At 46.3% G+C, this 18,310-nt stretch overlaps 1 long non-coding RNA gene across 4 annotated transcripts in view; it reads left to right on the top strand.

Annotated features, from left to right (window-relative positions):
- The first annotated feature begins 4,424 nt into the window (after positions 1 to 4,424).
- LOC138736527 (uncharacterized) overlaps positions 4,425 to 18,310 on the top strand; it is a 36,810-nt gene continuing 22,924 nt past the window's right edge. Inside the window, exons 1-2 of one of the 4 annotated variants that reach the window (XR_011340348.1) lie at positions 4,425 to 4,697; positions 10,612 to 10,927. This is a non-coding gene — a long non-coding RNA (uncharacterized lncRNA). Of the gene's footprint in view, positions 4,698 to 4,787; positions 5,010 to 6,028; positions 6,307 to 10,611; positions 10,928 to 13,852; positions 14,023 to 18,310 lie in introns of those variants that run through there. The other 3 variants (XR_011340346.1, XR_011340347.1, XR_011340349.1) reach the window with 3 other exon arrangements.

Genomic DNA, 18,310 nt, shown 5'->3' with positions numbered 1-18,310 from the left:
TGCAAAAAACTTATTAACATGTAAACAAATAAAAAACTGTCAACAGTGTTACCAGCCCAGAGGACCCCAAAACCCAGAAGAAACAGGTATTCACCAAGACAAATGGTTACTTAAACAAAAGTTCCTTTTAATTATCTTTAAACATGAAAACAGGATCAAACTCTAACTTATTACTATTAACTTACTTAACGTAACTTAACTCCCTTTTAATTCGAAGTGCATGTGCAGGTAATGTGTATGTAAGTTCAGAAAAGTTCTTTAATTCACAGTCCAATCTCACTTCTCATTACTCCATGTTTACTGGTTGCACGCAATTCTTATATGGTGCACAGAATTTAACATTTATGAAGTTCACCAGGCTTTGGTGCTTGAAAGGTAAATGGTTACCGCTCAGGAAGGTTCTTGTTGGTTTTCAGAGAGAGATTTGTTGTTCGTTGGACACAAATTGATCCCTTCTAATCAGCCATGTCAGTATCTTGCCAAAGAAACTTGCCCCATCAGGGTTTTCCAGATGATAACCTCTTTCTTTCAGGTCATCACAGAGTTCCTTTTTGTTTCTCTTATTTCAAGTGAAACATTAGGCAGCCAGTCCTCTCCTCTTGTATGGACCACAAGGGCTTTGACCAGGCTGAACTAAGCACTCACAACCCGTCTTCCAAATGGGGGTTTTCCACAAGCTTTCCAGCTTGTCCTGTTCCAGTCCCAGCTGCTCCTGCTGACTGTTATACTGCAGAATTGAATTCTCTCTCTTTCTCTGTTTGACTCCCTCTGTGTGGTGAATGTCTGTCAAGCTGCCTGTCTCTGGTGAGCCTTGCTGTACTAACATTGGCTGTGCATTATCTCTACTGTTAAAGACACTCCCCTTGGATATAACTGTATTTGCATCTATTGTCTTTCATTATTGTACCATGAGTTTCTGCTAATAAAAGCCATGATTATTGTTCGACCACATCGTCTTTGTCTACTTCTTCAACTGGCACTTCACTCTGCTTGCAAAACCACATGACCCTCTTAGAACCGCAAACCCCACTCAGACAGCCTGCAGCTCCGAACCTAATCCTCTGAGTTCTTTTATCCGTTGCTTTTTGAAACAACAATCCATTAGTGAAGTCTCCATAGGAACTCCCCAAAGCTTTTGCAAGGGCACTCAGATCCAGACTGTCTGGCTTGTGCAGAGCCTCCAGTATTTTAAATGAGATCTGTTCTGAAGTGTTTGTATGTGACCTACACTAAAAAAAACCTGCCACAATTTATCTTCTTTAAATCATCTCTATATACATAATCTGTCACAACAGATAATAAATGTAAACAAACTGTGCAATACTGAGAGAACAAAAAGAAAATCAATAAAGTACACAAGTAAGAGTCCTTAAATGAGTCCCCGATTGAGTTTGTCGTTGAGGAGTCTGATGGTGGAGGGGTAGCTGCTGTTCCTGAACCTGGTGGTGTGAGTTTTGTGGCACTTAAATCTCTTTCCTGATGATTATAATGAGAACAGTGTGTGTATTGGTGATGTGGATCCTTGATGATTGCTATTGCTCCTCAAAAGCAGTTTTTCCTGTAAATATTCTTGATGGTGTCATGTGCTGTGTCCACTATCTTTGCAGGGCTTTACACTCAGGTTTATTGGTGTCCCCATGCCAAACTGTGATGCAGCCAGTCAACACACTTTCCACCACCTCCGTTTTTGGTGTCATACCAAGCCTCCTGAGGATGTAGAGGTGCAGACGTGCTTTCTTCACAATGCCATTAATGTGTTTGGTCCAGGAAAGATCCTACAAGATAGTGAATGACAAGAATTTAAATTTGCTCACCCTCTCCACCTCTGGTCCCCCTCAATGATCACTGGATTGTACACCTCTGACTTTCCTTTCCTGAAGGCAACAGTCAACACTGTAGTTTTGGTGACATTGAGTGCAAGGTTGTTGATGGTGAACCATTCAGCCAAGTTTTCAATCTCCCTCCTGCATGCTGACTCATCACCTTTCATTATGCAACCATCAGCGAACTTGTAGATGGTGTTATTGTCATACCAAACCACATAGTCGAAAGTGTAAAATGAGTAGAGCAGGGGCTAAGAACGCAGCCCCGTGATGCTCTGATACTGTTGGAGATTGTGGAAGGGATCTTCTTACCAATCCTCACTGAATATAGTCTGGGTGTGAGGAAATCAATAATCCAATTATTCAATGGGACATTGCATCCATGACTTGGTGTTTGCTCATCAGTTTTGAAGGGATGATATAAAATGCCAAACTGGAGTTGATAAAGAACATCCTGATGAATGCATCTTTTCTGTTTGGGTGTTCCAGGGCTTTGTGTAGAACTAATGAGATGGCATCTGTCGTAAACCTGTTGCCACAATAGGAGAACTGGAGCATATCCATGTCACCATCAGACAGGAGCGGATATGCTTCAGCATCAGGCTTTCAAAGCACTTCATCACTGTTGATGTAAGTGCCACTGGCCAATATCATTAAGACAAGGTTGAATAGAGTTCTACATAGTAAGGGAATTAAGAATATGGAGAAAAGGCAAGGAGGTGGAGATGAGCCTATCATCAGCTCAGCCATGATCACATTGAATGGCGGAGGAGGCTCCAGGGGACAGATGGACTACTTCTGCTCCTATTTCTATGTTCTTATGAATTACATGCATCAAGGTATCTTGAAATTGATTGTGGCAACCACCATGGCCACAAGGAGAAAAAACACTAATGTCTTCACATCCCAGCTTACCATTCATCCAAGAATGCTCTCTGCAGCCTCAGACTGGAAATACTGCACACATTATTGACTGTAAGTTGGAATATTAAAGAAGCATCCTCATGTGCTGTAATTGGACTATGGTGATCTTCTTTTCTCTTTGGCTTGGCTTTGCGGACGAAGATTTATGGAGGGGTAATGTCCACGTCAGCTGCAGGCTCGTTTGTGGCTGACAAGTCCGATGCGGGACAGGCAGACACGGTTGCAAGGGAAAATTGGTGGGTTGGGGTTGGGTGTTGGGTTTTTCCTCCTTTGTCTTTTGTCAGTGAGGTGGGCTCTGCGGTCTTCTTCAAAGTAAGTTGCTGCCCGCCGAACTGTGAGGCGCCAAGATGCACGGTTTGAGGCGATATCAGCCCACTGGCAGTGGTCAATGTGGCAGGCACCAAGAGATTTCTTTAGGCAGTCCTTGTACCTCTGTACAATGTACTATGTACTGTACTATGATGATAGTTTTCCTGTAAATCACATAATCTAATACACGTGACAATGAGAATAGTCCAGTGAATAGAATGAAGTGCAGGGAAAAGTATATAGCTGTGCATTGGTCTTGTAAACTTAAGTTTGAATGAGTAAGCCAAAAGATCAATTGGCCAATATTTTATGGAACAAACTACTGATTGAAGGGTCTCGACCCAAAACACTGATCATCTCTTTCCCTCCTCAGATGCTACTGCCTGACCTGCTGAATTCCAGCAGTTTGTTTTTACTCCACATTCCAGCATCTGCAGTTGTTTGTGTCCCAATGACAAGATTTTTATGGAATTGTGGCGGTCAGAAGCAGCTGCACAGCTGGACAGGCAGAATCACCGCACTGAGCGGCCGGCACAGAATGGTGCAGACTCCCCTTCTTTGCCCAGGAGAAGCCAGTGTTTACAGACCCATGTGGGTTGATGGAGAGCATTGCTTTCCTGCTGGCATGTTGCTAGAGAGACATTGACTCTTCAGCATGCTGACATTGCTCCCCTTTATGAGGTGCGCTGACATCACTCCCTTTTATGAGGCGTACTGACATCACTCCCCTTTATGAAGCGTGCTGACATCACTCCCTTTTGTGAAGTGTGCTGACATCGCTCCCCTTTGTGAGGCGTGCTGACATTGCTCCCCTTTGTGAGGCGTGCTGACATTGCTCCCCTTTGTGAGGTGTGCTGACATCACTCCCCTTTATGAGGTGTGCTGACATTGCTCCCCTTTATGAGGCATGCTGACATCGCTCCCCTTTATGAGGCGTGCTGACATCGCTCCCCTTTGTGAGGCGTGCTGACATTGCTCCCCTTTGTGAGGCGTGCTGACATTGCTCCCCTTTGTGAGGTGTGCTGACATCACTCCCCTTTGTGAGGCGTGCTGACAGCTGACATTGCTCCCCTTTGTGAGGTGTGCTGACATCACTCCCCTTTATGAGGCGTGCTGACATTGCTCCCCTTTATGAGGCGTGCTGACATCGCTCCCCTTTATGAGGCGTGCTGACATCACTCCCCTTTATGAGGCGTGCTGACATCGCTCCCCTTTATGAGGCGTGCTGACATCGCTCCCCTTTATGAGGTGTGCTGACATCGCTCCCCTTTATGAGGCGTGCTGACATCGCTCCCCTTTATGAGGCGTGCTGACTTCGCTCCCCTTTGTGAGGTGTGCTGACATCACTCCCCTCTTCTTTGGTAACTGTTGTTTCTTGAGCTCTGCAGTTAGTCCCACTAAATTGGTGACCCCGACGAACGTCTTTTGAGCCCAAACAGTGAAACATAGTGAGAAAGCCTGCAGAATGGATGCCACTACTGCGCTGCACGCGGTGGCTATGAAACTGCCACCTTCTGGTCTCACAGACCACGTCCATGGTTCCAGCAGGCTGAGACCTTGTTTCACAGTAGGAACATAACAAATTAAGCCACCAAATTCTGGCATATAGTCGCATCACTAGATGAAGATTCTGCTGACAAGGTAGATAATTTTATCGACAACCCACCCGCTGACATCACTCCCCTTTGTGAGGTGCGCGATTGTTTAAAATAAAACCAGTTGATAGTTGACTCTTCTCTGGTAGCCGTGTTTCTTAAGCTCTGGAGTTAGTCCCACTAAAGAATGTTATCTTTGTTCATCTAATGTGAGCAATGCTTGTAATGTTCGGGCAGTAATCCCCAGAGGCTGTGGGCTATTTAATATTGCCAACTGAGTTGGATTTACAGAGGAATACATGATGTCATCCTGTTCCTGAGGCATTTTAAAGAAGATACAAAGCGCATGGAATTAATGGTAAATGTTGAAGGCCTGGATTTAAAATCCTACGGACAATTAAAGAGGGAAGGCAAGGCCAGGATTGATTCTGTCCTTGTTCAATGCCAGTAGAATACCATGGGAGCTCTCGGCTTCTGTTGTTTTATTGCAACTTGTAGGCAATCAGGAAGAGATCATTTATTTTCTGTGTTATTCAGGAAATTGTTAATAATGAGAAAACAATTTAAATTTATATAGTAACAAATATCTGGTGGTGTTTCACAGATAAAGAAAAACAAGCTGGTTTTGAATGGAACTAGGAAGATTGAATAATTGATCAAGGAGATAATAAAGATCGATAGCTATAGTAAAATAGAGGCCTAGTGTCTGAAGGAGGGTGGGGGAAAGGGAGTAATATCCAAAAAATGAGATCTAATTAATCTCACTCCTCTGCCTTATCCACAAAGACCCACAAATCATTTTCAAACATTTATCCTCGCCACATCAATGACACTGAAGGCCTCAAAGCCCTTTGTTTCTTTCTGGACAAGCGACCCAACCAGTTCCCCTCCACCACCACCCTCCTCTGGCTGGCAGAACTTGTCCTCATTCTCAATCATTTCTCCTTTGACTTATCCCACTTTCTCCAGGGGTAGCCATGAGTACCCGCATGGGCCCCAGCTATGCCTGTTTTTTTGTTGACTACGTAGAGCAATCCATGCTACAAGCTTACACAGGCAAGGCCCCTCAACTCTTCCTCCACTGCATCGATGACTTCTTTGGTGCTTCCTCATGTACCCATGATGAGGTTGTTGACTTCATCCACTTTGCTGCCAAATTCCACTCCGACCTTAAATTCATTTGGTCCATCTCCAGCAACATTCTCCCTTTCCTCGATCTCTCTGTCTCCATGTTGAGAGACAAATTCTCAACAGATTATCTTCAATAAACCCAACAACTCCCACAGCTACCTCAACTACACCTCTTCCCACCCTGTCCCCTCTATGGATTCCATTCCATTCTCTTAATTCCTCCATTTCTGTCGCATCTGTACCTAGGATGAGGACTTCCATGCCATATTATTGTGGTGGTACACCACTGGCCTACTGCAGGGGGCAACCTCTGAACCTGCAGAAGAGCATGGGGACAAGTCAACACCAGGCTGGCTGTCAATCAACTGACCAGAATGGACCTAGCCCCACCCGACTGAGTGTAAATCACCCTCTGGGATATAAGCCTGAGCCAGCCCTTCGAAGTCACTCTCAGGGCTTACAGCAGAACAATCTCACAGCTGGCTCTGTGGAGTTTTACGTCGAGTAAAGCTTGTTGAACAGTCTTTTGGTTTTGTGTGTTTGTTTCTGACTGACAGCACACCACAATTTATTCGACGTAAATTTTACAAGTTGCTATGGAAAAGCTCCTGAGCAGCAGGTGCCTCGAAATCAACCCACGCCACCGGGAAACACAAGCACAAGCATGCTTCGAGATCTGGAACAAACAGTCGAAGCGATCATCGAGGCTCATGACGACGACATCCTGGACTCCGATCGAAAGAGACTCGTCTTACTCCAATCCAAGCTGGGTCCCTGAGCCTTCCAGGCTCTCAAAGACTGTACTGGGTACTTGGAAGCGATGAACCACCTCGAGGCCATGTATAAACCTTTCACGAATGTGGTCTTTGCAAGGTACCTCCTGAATATCCAAGCCCAACTACCCGGGGAGGCAGCCGAGTCTTACCTGGGAGCCCTTCGTGAGTTGGCCTGACCTTGTCTGGCTGAACCCAGGGTAAGTGAATGGGAGGTCGAGAAGCTGATCAGGGATGCCTACTTTTGAAGGCCATCAGGCAGAAGCTGCTGGAAGAAAATATTTACTCACTGGCCAAAACAGTGGAGGTAGTCCGAACCCTGGCAGCAGCCCTGCACACCGAAGCCTTCGATTCCAGACTTTCTCAGGCCTCCGTGTGGTCAGCACATTCGGCTGCTGTGGCCGTGGATCAAGCTGGGGAAGAAAAGTTTGCTTCTGCGGGCGCCCAGCGCTCCTGTAAGTACTTCATCAGAGCGGAGGTGCGGCGAATTCTGGCGGAAGGTATCATAGAGCCCAGCAACAGCCCTTGGAGAGCCCAAGTCCTAGTGGTCAAAAGGGGAAGCAAGCCGAGGATGGTCATGGACTACAGCCAGACAATCAACCGGTACTCCCAGCTGGATGCCTCCCCCCTGCCGAGGATAGCCAACATGGTCAACGAGATAGCCCGTTACCAGGACTTCTCCACAATTGACCTGAAGTCGGCCTAACACCAACTCCCCATCCACCTGCGGGACAAGCCCTACACTGCCTTCGAGGCGGATGGGCACCTGTACTAGTTCCGCCGAGTTCTGTTTGGGGTCACGAATGGGGTCTCCATCTTCCAGCGGGAGATGGATCGAATGGTAGACTGGCACAAGCTGAAGGCGACTTTCCCATAGCTGGATAATGTCACCATCTGCGGCCATGACCAGCGGGACCACGATGCCAACCTGGAGAAATTTCTCCAGACGGAGAAAGAGCTGAACCTGACAACAAAGAGAAGTGTGTGTTCAGCACCAGCCACCTCGCCATCCCGGGGTACATCGTGGAATATGGTGTCATCGGCCCAGATTCAGAACAGAGGTGCCCCTCCTCCCCCACACCCAAAATTATCCGCAGGTGCCTTGGCTTATTCTCTTATTACTCCCAGTGGGTTCCCCGCTTCTCAGACAAGGTCCGCCCACTGGCCCAGGCCACAACATTTCCGCTCCCCCCGAGGCGCAGGTGGCATTCATACATATCAGGCAGAACATCGCAGATGCAACGATGCATGCCATGGACGAGGACTCCCCCTTCCAGGTGGAGAGTGATGGCTCCAATGTAGCCCTTGCCATTACCCTCAACCAAGGGGGTGGGGGTGGGGGGGCCTGGTCGCCTTCTTTTCCAGGACCCTCCATGGCTCCGAGCTAGGGCACTCCACCATTGAAAAGGAAGCCCAGGCGATTGTGGAAGTAGTCCGTCATTGGCGCCACTACCTGGCCGGCAGGAGGTTCATCCTCCTCACCAACCAGCAGGCAGTGGCGCTCATGTTCAACACCACACACAGGGGCAGGAATAAGAATGACAAAGATCTTGCTCTGACATCCAGTATTGTCCTGGGAAGTTTAATGACTCCCCTGACGCCCTCTCCCAGACCTGCACATCACTCCTCGATGACCAGTTGCAGGCACTGCATGAGTCCCTCTGCCACCTGGGCGTCACCCGTTTATACTATTTTATCAAGTCCCGGAACCTCCCGTACACCATCAGGGACGTCAGGGCCATGCCCGAGGCATACCGGGTCTGCGTGGAATGCAAACTCACTTTTTCCGCCTATCTCAGGCTCATGTCGTGAAGGCCACTCGGCCCTTCGAGCGCCTCTGCATGGATTTCAAAGGGCCCCTGCCTTCCACAAATCGCACGGTCATAGACGAGTACTCCCGCTTCTCTTTTGACATCCCTTGCCCAGACATCTCCATGGCCACCGTCATCAGGGCACCATGTTTGGCTACCCCGCATTTATCCACAGCGACCGGGAGGCTCTAGCTTCACGAGTGAGGAACTACGCCGGTACCTGACATCAAGGGGCATCGCGACTAGTTGCACGACTAGTTACAACCCAAGAGGTAATGGGCAAGTGGAAGGCGAGAACAGGATGATCTGGAAGGCTCTTAAGTCAAAAGGGTGGTCCATAGAATACTGGCAGGACACTCTTCCTAAGCCGTTCCATGCCATTCGGTCACTTCTGTGCACGGCTACCAACGTGACCCCTTATAAATGCCTGTTTTCGTTCCCCAGGAGATTGGTGACGGGAATGTCCCTCCCGACATGGCTCGCATCCCCGGGACCAGTGCTCCTGTGTAGACACATGCAGGCGCACAAATCTGAACCCCTGGTCGAGCAAGTATTTCTCCTACACGCAAGCCACAACTATGCTTATGTTAGGTTCGGGTGCGGCAGGGAGGACACTGTCTCAACGAGGGACCTGGCACCTGCAGGAGCACCCACCACAACATGTTTGGGGCTTTACTGCAACCCCCCACACCCCAGGTCAATTTTAAAGGAAGGGGTGAATGTGTGAATGTGGTGGTACACCACTGGCCTACTGCAGGGGGCAACCTGCAGAAGAGATGGAGACAAGACAACACCTGGCCAGCTGTCAATCAGCCAACCTGAATGGACCAAGTCTCACCCGGTCGGGTGTCGATCACCCTCCGGGATATAAGCCTGAGTCGGCCCTTCAAAGTCACTCTCAGAGCTCACAGCAGTACAATCTCACAGCTGGCTCTATGGAGTTTTACGTCGAATAAAGCCTATTGGTTTTGTGTGTTTGCTTCTGACCAACAGCGCCACACAATTATCAAAAATGTCCTCCTTTTTCAAACAACATGGCTTTCTCCTTACCACCAGGTGCCCACTCCTCCTCCCTCACCACCATTCGGGGGCCCAAACAGTCCTTCCAATTAAAGCAACATTTCTGTAGGGATCATCTACTGCATCCAGTGCTCCTGTTGTGGTTCCCTCTACATCGGAGATACTGGGTGTAGATTGGGAGGTTGCTTTGTTGAGCACCTTAGCTCTGTCTGTTGCAATAGTGTGGATCTCCCAGTGGCCACCCATTTCAATTCTCCATCCCATTCTCTTGCCAACATGTCCCTCCATGGTCTCATACACTGCCATACAGAGACCACTCTCAAATTAGAGGAACAACACCTCATCTTCCAACTGGAGACCCTCCAGCTGGCTGGCATTAATAGCAACTTCTCTGGCTTCTGTTAAAAAAATGCTTCTCCACCCCTCACTTCTTCCCCTGTCACCTTCCCCCAGTTCTATCTCTCCCTCTCCTGTCTCTTTTTGCACAGAAATGATCAATTCTCACCTCTTCCTTATCATATTCAATTAACACCCTTTGTTGATCTGGACCCCTCCCCCATCCATCATTGTCTGAACGCTGAGATTTCCTGATATGGACTCATTCTGCTTATTCCTTGAAGTAAGGGCTCAGCCTGAAACGTTGGCGAGATATCTTTGCTTTTAATGGACATTGAGTTCCTCCAGCATTTCAGTGTTTTTACTACAATCACAGCATCTGCAGACTTTTGTGTTTCACTCAAACATTTATTCAATTCCCTTTTGAAGTTAATACTGAATTTGCCTTCAGTAAGTTTTATTCTGCTTGCCTGATCACAGCAGCATGAGTTGGATTTCTTTTCGGACTTTCTGCTGGTTGTCTCATTGTTACAGAAAACAGTTTGAGTGTCTGTCATTTTCTGTAGAGCTGACTACTGAACGTAAATAAACAGTTAGCAGGCTGTGGATTGAAGCATTCGGCCAACACTAATGTTACCATTTCACATTCCTGCACTATTAAAGGTAGTGAGAGGGTTCTGTATTGCATTGCTTCAGATTGTCAAACACATTTGTGGAAGTTAGGAGGATTTTATGTTAGATATTAGAATAATTGAGTTTTATGAATTGACCAGGGCTGCAAGAGTACAATTAGGCTGGAGGGAAGCAATGTTGAAGGTGCATAAAAGTGATTTTTTTTTTGTGTTAGATCATTGTCTTTGAATTGTACCTTCACACTCTTTCCTACCAGGTCAACACATGCTTGGAATTTGGGAAGATTGAAGATTGAAATAGCAGCAGACCTGGTTGTTCGTCAGCTGCGACTTTACCCTCACGCTGTCTGGGGCAGGATCGTACGAACTTTTGTCTGGTGCATGTTGAGTGCAAGGCTCCTTATCTTGTTTGATTTCAGTGATATCGTTGATGATGGTTTAGATCTTAGCAAACTTTATCTGCAAAAAACAACCCGACCACTGGCATGAACTTGGTTCAGTGGTCACTGTGGAGTGAACAGTTCTCCATTAATTCTAAAGATTAGTTCCACTCCCAGGGGAAATTTTCTGCAGGTGAGATGCAAAGCCTCCAGGCTCACTGAAAGTATAAGCATATCAACGTCAGTGTTGCCTGTCATCAGCATGAAAACCCTAATTACTGCTACCCAGTACCATTGTGGAGCCCACATCATTCGTCTGCTTGACATGAGAATCAATCAGGTATTCCAAATCTGTCAGGGGAAGTCATTGCCTTGTGGACAGAGCAAAAGATACAAGCATGTAGAAAAAGCCCCCTTGTAAACGAGTGCAATACTCTCAGCTGACTCCTAAGACTACTTGCTTGGGGGAGAAGGAGCATTCAGGATGGTGTCCAGGTATCAGAAGTACTACATCAAAAGCAAAGGAGTAAATCACCTCATAAACTTCCCCAACCATCTCCCCAATCTGGTCCATGAGACTGCAGTTCCCGCATTGGCTTCATCTGTTACTTTACAACCTAGGTCGTAGAAATAATCCATTGTTGATCTCAAAGAGGGGAAGAGGAGGAAGCAGTAATTGCTCCTACTGTATGAGGAGAGTAGTTTAAGGTTCATTACCCAGAGGTCAGTGGGGATATGGCAAGGCAACTGTAGACTTTGTTTTGATCCAATACAGGTACTACTCAAATGAAGAAAAGCAGGGTGTAGATCACCATAATATTTAAATTGCAGATTTAATTAACTTAGGGATCTGTTATTTGCATGCCTCTCCAATGACCCTGAAGAGTAAATATAGCACCCATTGCTCACCTTAAGTGATAAGAGAGAGGCCTCAAGGTATTAGTGCACAGGTCCATGAAAATATAAATTCAGATGGACATTGGGCAGGCTATTGAATACAAATTTTCTGACCTCATGATTCAAGATTCAATTTATTACCATAGTAATAAAACAGTGTCATATTACATGACATTTCTTTTTGCTTGCACCAGCAGGCAATCGCCTAAGTGCCTCTTACGGTTTTTAAAGTTAGAGAGAGAGAGAGAGGTTAAAGAGAGTTCCCCCGCCCCCCCCCCCCCGAGTCACCGAGTGTCCATAGATTCGCCTTCAACACTTCTGCACCCTCCGCAGCCACACAGAGTCTAGTCTAAACCATTGGCGACCCAAGCTCCAGATCCAAATCTCTGACATGGTCAAGAACCCTTCACCACCCTCAGCACCTCCTCGTCACATCCCGGTTCTGATACCTGGTATCCCTCCTGCCAGTTCGAACTAGTCTCCTGTAGTCCGTAGCCTGACGCGAGCCTCCTGGATTCCTCGCCTTGAATCATCAGCGGTCTTCCACATTCACTGGTCCGTCAGCCCACCAAGCCCTCTCACTGGTCCACCACAGTCGTCACTGTCCCCGTGGGTCATCTCCGCTACTTCTCCCTCTCAGAATGTGCGTGATCTTCCCGTCCTCTGGTTCCTTTCTTCAGTACTCTGCTTCCCCAGAGTCTGCAGGCCTTCGTGGTTGCTGCCATCTTGCGCACAGATCCGTGGTTGTGGGATTTCAGATTAAAAACCCCTGTTGGTTCCCTCAATTGCCTGTCCAAAGCCCAGGTGAAGCCAACGGCAGTCGACTGGGTGGCTGGATCCCGCAGCATCTCCGTTCCCTCACTCCCCGCTGGTCCACACCAGTGGCATTGTTAGCATTGTCATCTTGACCAAGGCTTTGCTAAGACCACATGGTGTAGTGAACAGTTCTGGTACCCTAGCTGTAAGAAGGATACCACTTAGTCGTAAAGGGTGCAGAGGTGATTCACAAGGATATTGCTGGGAATGGAGGGCTTGGGCTTCAGTGAGACATTGGATAGGCTGTTAGAGCATGTGAGACAGGGAGTGATCCTACAGAGGTCTATAATATCACAAGGAGCATGGATAATGTGAAAGCGGGCAGTCTTTTTCTCAGGGTGAATGATTCCAGACCAAGAGGGCATGTTAATGTGGAAGTGGAAATGTTTAAGAAGGACATGAGGGGTAACTTTTTTATTCAGAAGGCAGTCTGTATCTGAATTGTAGAAATGCATATCATTTTGACATTCAAAGGATATTTGGACAGATATAGATTGGAAGGGTTTGGAAGGATACGAGCCAAATGCGGAGAAATGGGTCCAGCCCAGAATGGCAACTTGGTTGGCATGGATGAGTTGGGTTGAAAGGCCTGTTCTGTGTTCAATGACTGCATAACTCTAAGTGGTGGGCTGTCACTGTAGCTTTGGGCTGTGCTGCGAGTCTCCACGTGGAGCCCAGCATCAACTTGTTTGTCAAAATGCTGGAGTACAGCTGTAATCATCTGGGAATCTGTCTTTGTGCCTCAGGTACAAAATCCCCAAGCTCATGGCACATTTAGAGGGAGGGAATGCTGATACCGAGGATCTGTGTTCTCAGTAAAAATCAAGCCCATGCCTTTTGTGGTTTTGATCCAGGCAGGAGAAGCATAATATAATATTATGTATAATATCTGTATAATAATATCTGTATTCATCTGTGAAATAAAAGGTCCTGCCCTTGCCTCATTGCTGGGTCCAAGTCCTTTGGGTTAAGCTCTTCCTAAAATAACAAGTTCAGATTTACCTTCCATTGTTTTGATGAAATGTCAGGCAGACACGTAGTCTACCAAGTCTCATGCAAGGATGACTGCCTCAACAATTCTGATTTTGATTTTTCTCATGACTTTATTCCCCCAATTCTGTCCTCAAGAAGATAGAATTGCAGTGAAAGTGCATATTTCATAAAGGGAGTCTGGAGATTATAATTCTAAAAGTACAATGTTTCTGGCATTAATTTGGAAATGGTTTTCTGTTGCATTTCAAAATACTCAGCAAATGGGTTATGTTCCAAATAAGATTTGAATTTGTCTTATGTGGGTGTGCGGAGCGTGTAACTTGATCAGTTACAAATATTGCAGATTTGTTCATTCTGCCCAAGGAGGTGGCCTTGAATTATCTCCCAGCCACATTCTCTGTCAGCCCGTTGGGATCAAAGATGATTAATTTCCACTCTTGGTTACCACAGGAAATACAGTTCAAAACAATGTGAAGTTGTAATTGTGGAAGATCCCAAATAACTGGACCAGCAACAGTATCTCCAGAGTTTGCACAGGCAAAGATGATCCATTATTGCAATCCTTGAGGGGCCTTGAAAGCAGTGAGTAACATCTATGGAAAGCCTCGTTCTACTGGGGGTCACCTCAATCAGGTCCTTGCAGAATTGCAAAAATTCTACCTTCACTTAAGGGTGTTGCTCTAGTTCATTTACAGCGAGCAGTTTGGCTCAATTTGTTTGCAATTTTCCCAAGCTTCCCGAACTTGCCTTTTCAGTTTGTTGACTGCATTGTTGGTTAAAGAAAGGGTGGAAGGGGGAAGCAGGGTGGTTGGTTACAAGGCATGTGGTTGCTGTTCGAGATCTTCATCAATTGGATCAAGTCTGCTTTGGGGAAAGTACCCCTCACTCACCAGCTGAAACATGTGATGTGCCCAGCAGAAAAATCTTTGATAGCCTTGCGCTGCTCTAGGACAACATTGGCTACTTGCAGGATGGAGGGGGTTGACACTTGCCTGGTCAGCTTGGAGTTGAAGAGGTCTTTGACAGAATTCTATGCTCATACATGATGGAAATGCTCTCCAAAAAAGAGTGTGGTGCGCTGTTAAACAGAATCAGACACACACAAGGTAAAGACTACAACAGGCTTCAATCCACAAAGACTTCCACAGACTCAGGCTGGTTGTAACTGCAATAACTCTGAGAGACTTCAGAGGCCGGCGCAGGCTTATATCCCGGAGGGTGATTGACACTCGACTGGGTGGGGCTTGATCCATTCAGGTTGACTGATTGACAGCCGGCCAGGTGTAGTCCTGTCCCCTTTACTCTCCTGCGGGTACAGAGGTTTCCCCCTGCAGTAGGCCAGTGGTGTTCCACCACATTCACCCCCTTCTTTAAAATTTGTCCCGGGGGGGAGTAACAACGAATCGTACCCACTATTTACAGATTGAGATGATCTGGAGGCCGCCAGAGTCCCTGTGACCATCATAGGACTGGCTCCTGGTCGCCGGTCGGAGGGGAAGTGGGAGGGCTGGCGGCAGGGGTCTGAGTGACTGGTGTGGTGCTTCATGGAGGAGTGGCCAAGGGGGCCAGGGTCAACGTGTGAGAGTCATATTGGATGGGTGGGGGGGCAGGTTCATCCCCCATGGCTGAAGTGGGCCCCTGGTGATCGAGGAGGTCCTGTGCGCCCCATAGCTGCCTGTGGACGGGGATGTATGCCTGGTCGACATTGACCTGGGCTGAAGGATGCTGTAGAATGATGGGTGCTCCTGCTGGTGCCAGGTCTATGCTTGAGATGGTGTCCTCCCTGCCACAGCTGAACCTAACATAGGCGTAGTTGTGGTTCACGTGTAGGAGGAAAACCTGCTCGACCAGGGGTTCGACCTTGTGTGCCCAAACATACTTATCCAGGAGCACTGGTCCTGGGGACGCAAGTCATGCTGGGAGGGACATTCCAGTCGCCGACTTCCTGGGGAATGAGAACAGGCGTTCATGAGGGGTCTCGTTGGTAGGCGTACACAGAAGCGACTGAATAGCATGGAGCGTCTCGGGCAGGGCATCCTGTCAGTACTCAACAGCCCACCCTTTTGACTTGAGGCCCAGGAGGACTGCCTTCCAGACCACCCCGCTTACGCGTTCCACTTGCCCATTGTCTCTCGGGTTATAACTAGTCGTGTGACTGGTCGCGATGCCCCTCGCTGTCAGGTACTGGTGCAGCTTGTTACTTATGAAACTAGACCCCAGGTTGCTGTGGATGAAAGCGGGGTAGCCAAACATGCTGAAGATCTGCTCCAGGGCCCTGATGACAGTGGCCATGGAGGTGTCTGGGCAAGGGATAGCGAAAGGGAAGCATGAGTACTTGTCCACTACCGTGAAGAAGTAGACGTTTCGGTTCGTGGAAGGCAGGAGCCCTTTAAAATCCATGCCAAGACGCTCGAAGGGTCGAGTGGCCTTTACGACATGGGCCTGGGGCAGGCAGAAGAAGCGGAGTTTATACTCTGCGCAGACCTGGCAGGCCTCGGTCATGTCCCTGATGGTATACGGCAGGTTCCGGGACTTAATGAAGTGGTACAACCTGGTGACACCTGTATGGCAGAGGGACTCATGCAGTGCCTGCAGCCTGTCATCGTGCATAGACGCGCAGGTCCGAGAGAAGGCATCGGGGGAGTCGTTAAACTTTCCGGGGCGGTACAGGATTCGTAGCTGTAGGTTGCCAGCTCGACTCTCCAGTGCAGGATCTTGTCGTTCTTGATCTTGCTCTTGTGGGTAGTGTTAAACATAAACACCATGGCCGGCTGGTCAGTGAGGAGGATGAATCTCCTGCCGGCCATATAGTGGCGCCAGTGGCGCACTGCTTCCACAATCGCCTGGGCCTCCTTTTCAATGGCGGAATGCCCTAGCTCAGAGTCGTGGAGGGTCCTGGAAAAGAAGGTGACCAGGCGCCCCCCCCCCCCCCCCCTTGGTTCAGGGTAGCGGCGAGGGCAACCTTGGAGGCATCGCTCTCCACCTGGAAGAGGGTATCCTCATCCACGGCCTGCATTGTGGCATCTGCAATGTCCTGCCTTTTTTTTTGTATATTAATTAAATTTTTTATTTTTCACACCATAAATCACGTTAGCCATGATATACACTTTTTCTTTTTCACACATATACAGTGACTTTTTCTCCCCCCCCCCCCCTCCCTCCTCCCAAGCCACCCCCCCCCCCCACCCACCCCCCTCTCATCCATTTTAGGTATACAATCTAGGTTGCATTAAGCCAGTCAGACAATGTTGTCATTCAACAAAAATACACCAGAAATTCTACTGAGTCCATTCTTTTCTTTTCTTCTTCTTCCATCAACTTAGGTAATGTTTGTTCCCGGTAGGTTTTCGCTATTGTATTTAATGTAAGACTCCCATACTTGTTCGAATATTTCTATATTATTTCTTAAACTATATGTTATTTTTTCTAATGGAATATATTTATTCATTTCTATATACCATTGTTGTATTTTCAAATTATCTTCCAATTTCCAGGTTGACATAATACATTTTTTTGCTACGGCTAGGGCTATCTTAACAAATCTTTTTTGTGCATCTTCCAAGTCAATTCCAAATTCTTTATTTTTTATGTTACTTAGGAGAAAGATCTCTGGATTCTTTAGTATATTGTTTTCTGTTATTTTATTTAATATCTGATTGAGATCATCCCAAAATTTTTCTACTCTCTCACATGCCCAGATTGCATGAATTGTTGTTCCCCTTTCTTTTTTACATCGAAAACATCTATCAGATACTGTTGGGTCCCATTCATTTAACTTTTGCAGTGTAATGTATAGTCTGTGTAACCAATTATATTGTATCATACGCAGCCTCGTATTTATTGTAGTTCTCATCGTTCCAGAACATAATTTCTCCCATGTTTCCTTTTTTATCTTTATATTTAAATCTTGTTCCCATTTTTGTTTAGTTTTACCATTTGTTTCCTCATTCTCCTTTTCTTGCAGTTTAATATACATATTTGTTATAAATCTTTTGATTAACATTGTATCTGTAATCACATATTCAAGGTTACTTCCCTCTGGTAAACTCAAATTGCTTCCTAATTTATCTTTCAAGTAGGATCTCAGTTGGTAATATGCCAGCGCTGTATCTCCAGTTATATTGTACTTATCTCTCATTTGTTCAAAGGATAAGAATCTACTTCCTGAAAAACAATTTTCTATTCTTTTAATCCCTTTTTTTTCCCATTTTCTAAAGGAAGTAGCTTAAAAGGGAGTAGCTTATTTTGCGTCAATATTAGTTTTGGTAATTGATAATTTGTTTTATTTCTTTCTACATGAATCTTCTTCCATATATTGAGGAGATGGTGTAATACTGGAGAAGTTCTATGTTGTACCAATTTTTCGTCCCATTTATATAATATGTATTCAGGTATCTTTTCCCCTATTTTATCTAATTCTAATCTCGTCCAGTCTGGTTTTTCCCTTGTTTGATAAAATCTGATAGGTACCTTAATTGTGCGGCTCTATAATAATTTTTGAAGTTTGGCAATTGTAAGCCTCCTTGTTTATACCATTCTGTTAATTTATCTAGTGCTATCCTCGGTTTCCCCCCTCTCCATAAAAATTTCCTTATTATTTTCTTTAACTCTTTGAAGAATTTTTCTGTCAGTTGTATTGGCAATGCCTGAAATAAGTATAGTATCCTTGGAAAAATGTTCATTTTAATACAGTTTATCATTCCTATCAGTGTTAGTGGTAGCTCTTTCCAATGCTCTAAATCGTCCTGTAATTTTTTCATTAGTGGATTGTAATTGAGTTTATATAATTGGCCTAGATTTTTGTTTATTTGTACACCTAGGTATCTTATTGCCTGCATTTGCCATCTGAATGGGGATTCCTTCTTAAATT

The sequence above is a fragment of the Narcine bancroftii genome, chromosome 6 (genome assembly GCF_036971445.1).
Source record: "Narcine bancroftii isolate sNarBan1 chromosome 6, sNarBan1.hap1, whole genome shotgun sequence".
NCBI classification, from domain to species: Eukaryota; Metazoa; Chordata; class Chondrichthyes; order Torpediniformes; family Narcinidae; genus Narcine; species Narcine bancroftii.
The sequence above is the reverse complement of the archived record's forward strand: the minus strand, read 5'-3'. Positions and strand labels throughout refer to the sequence as shown.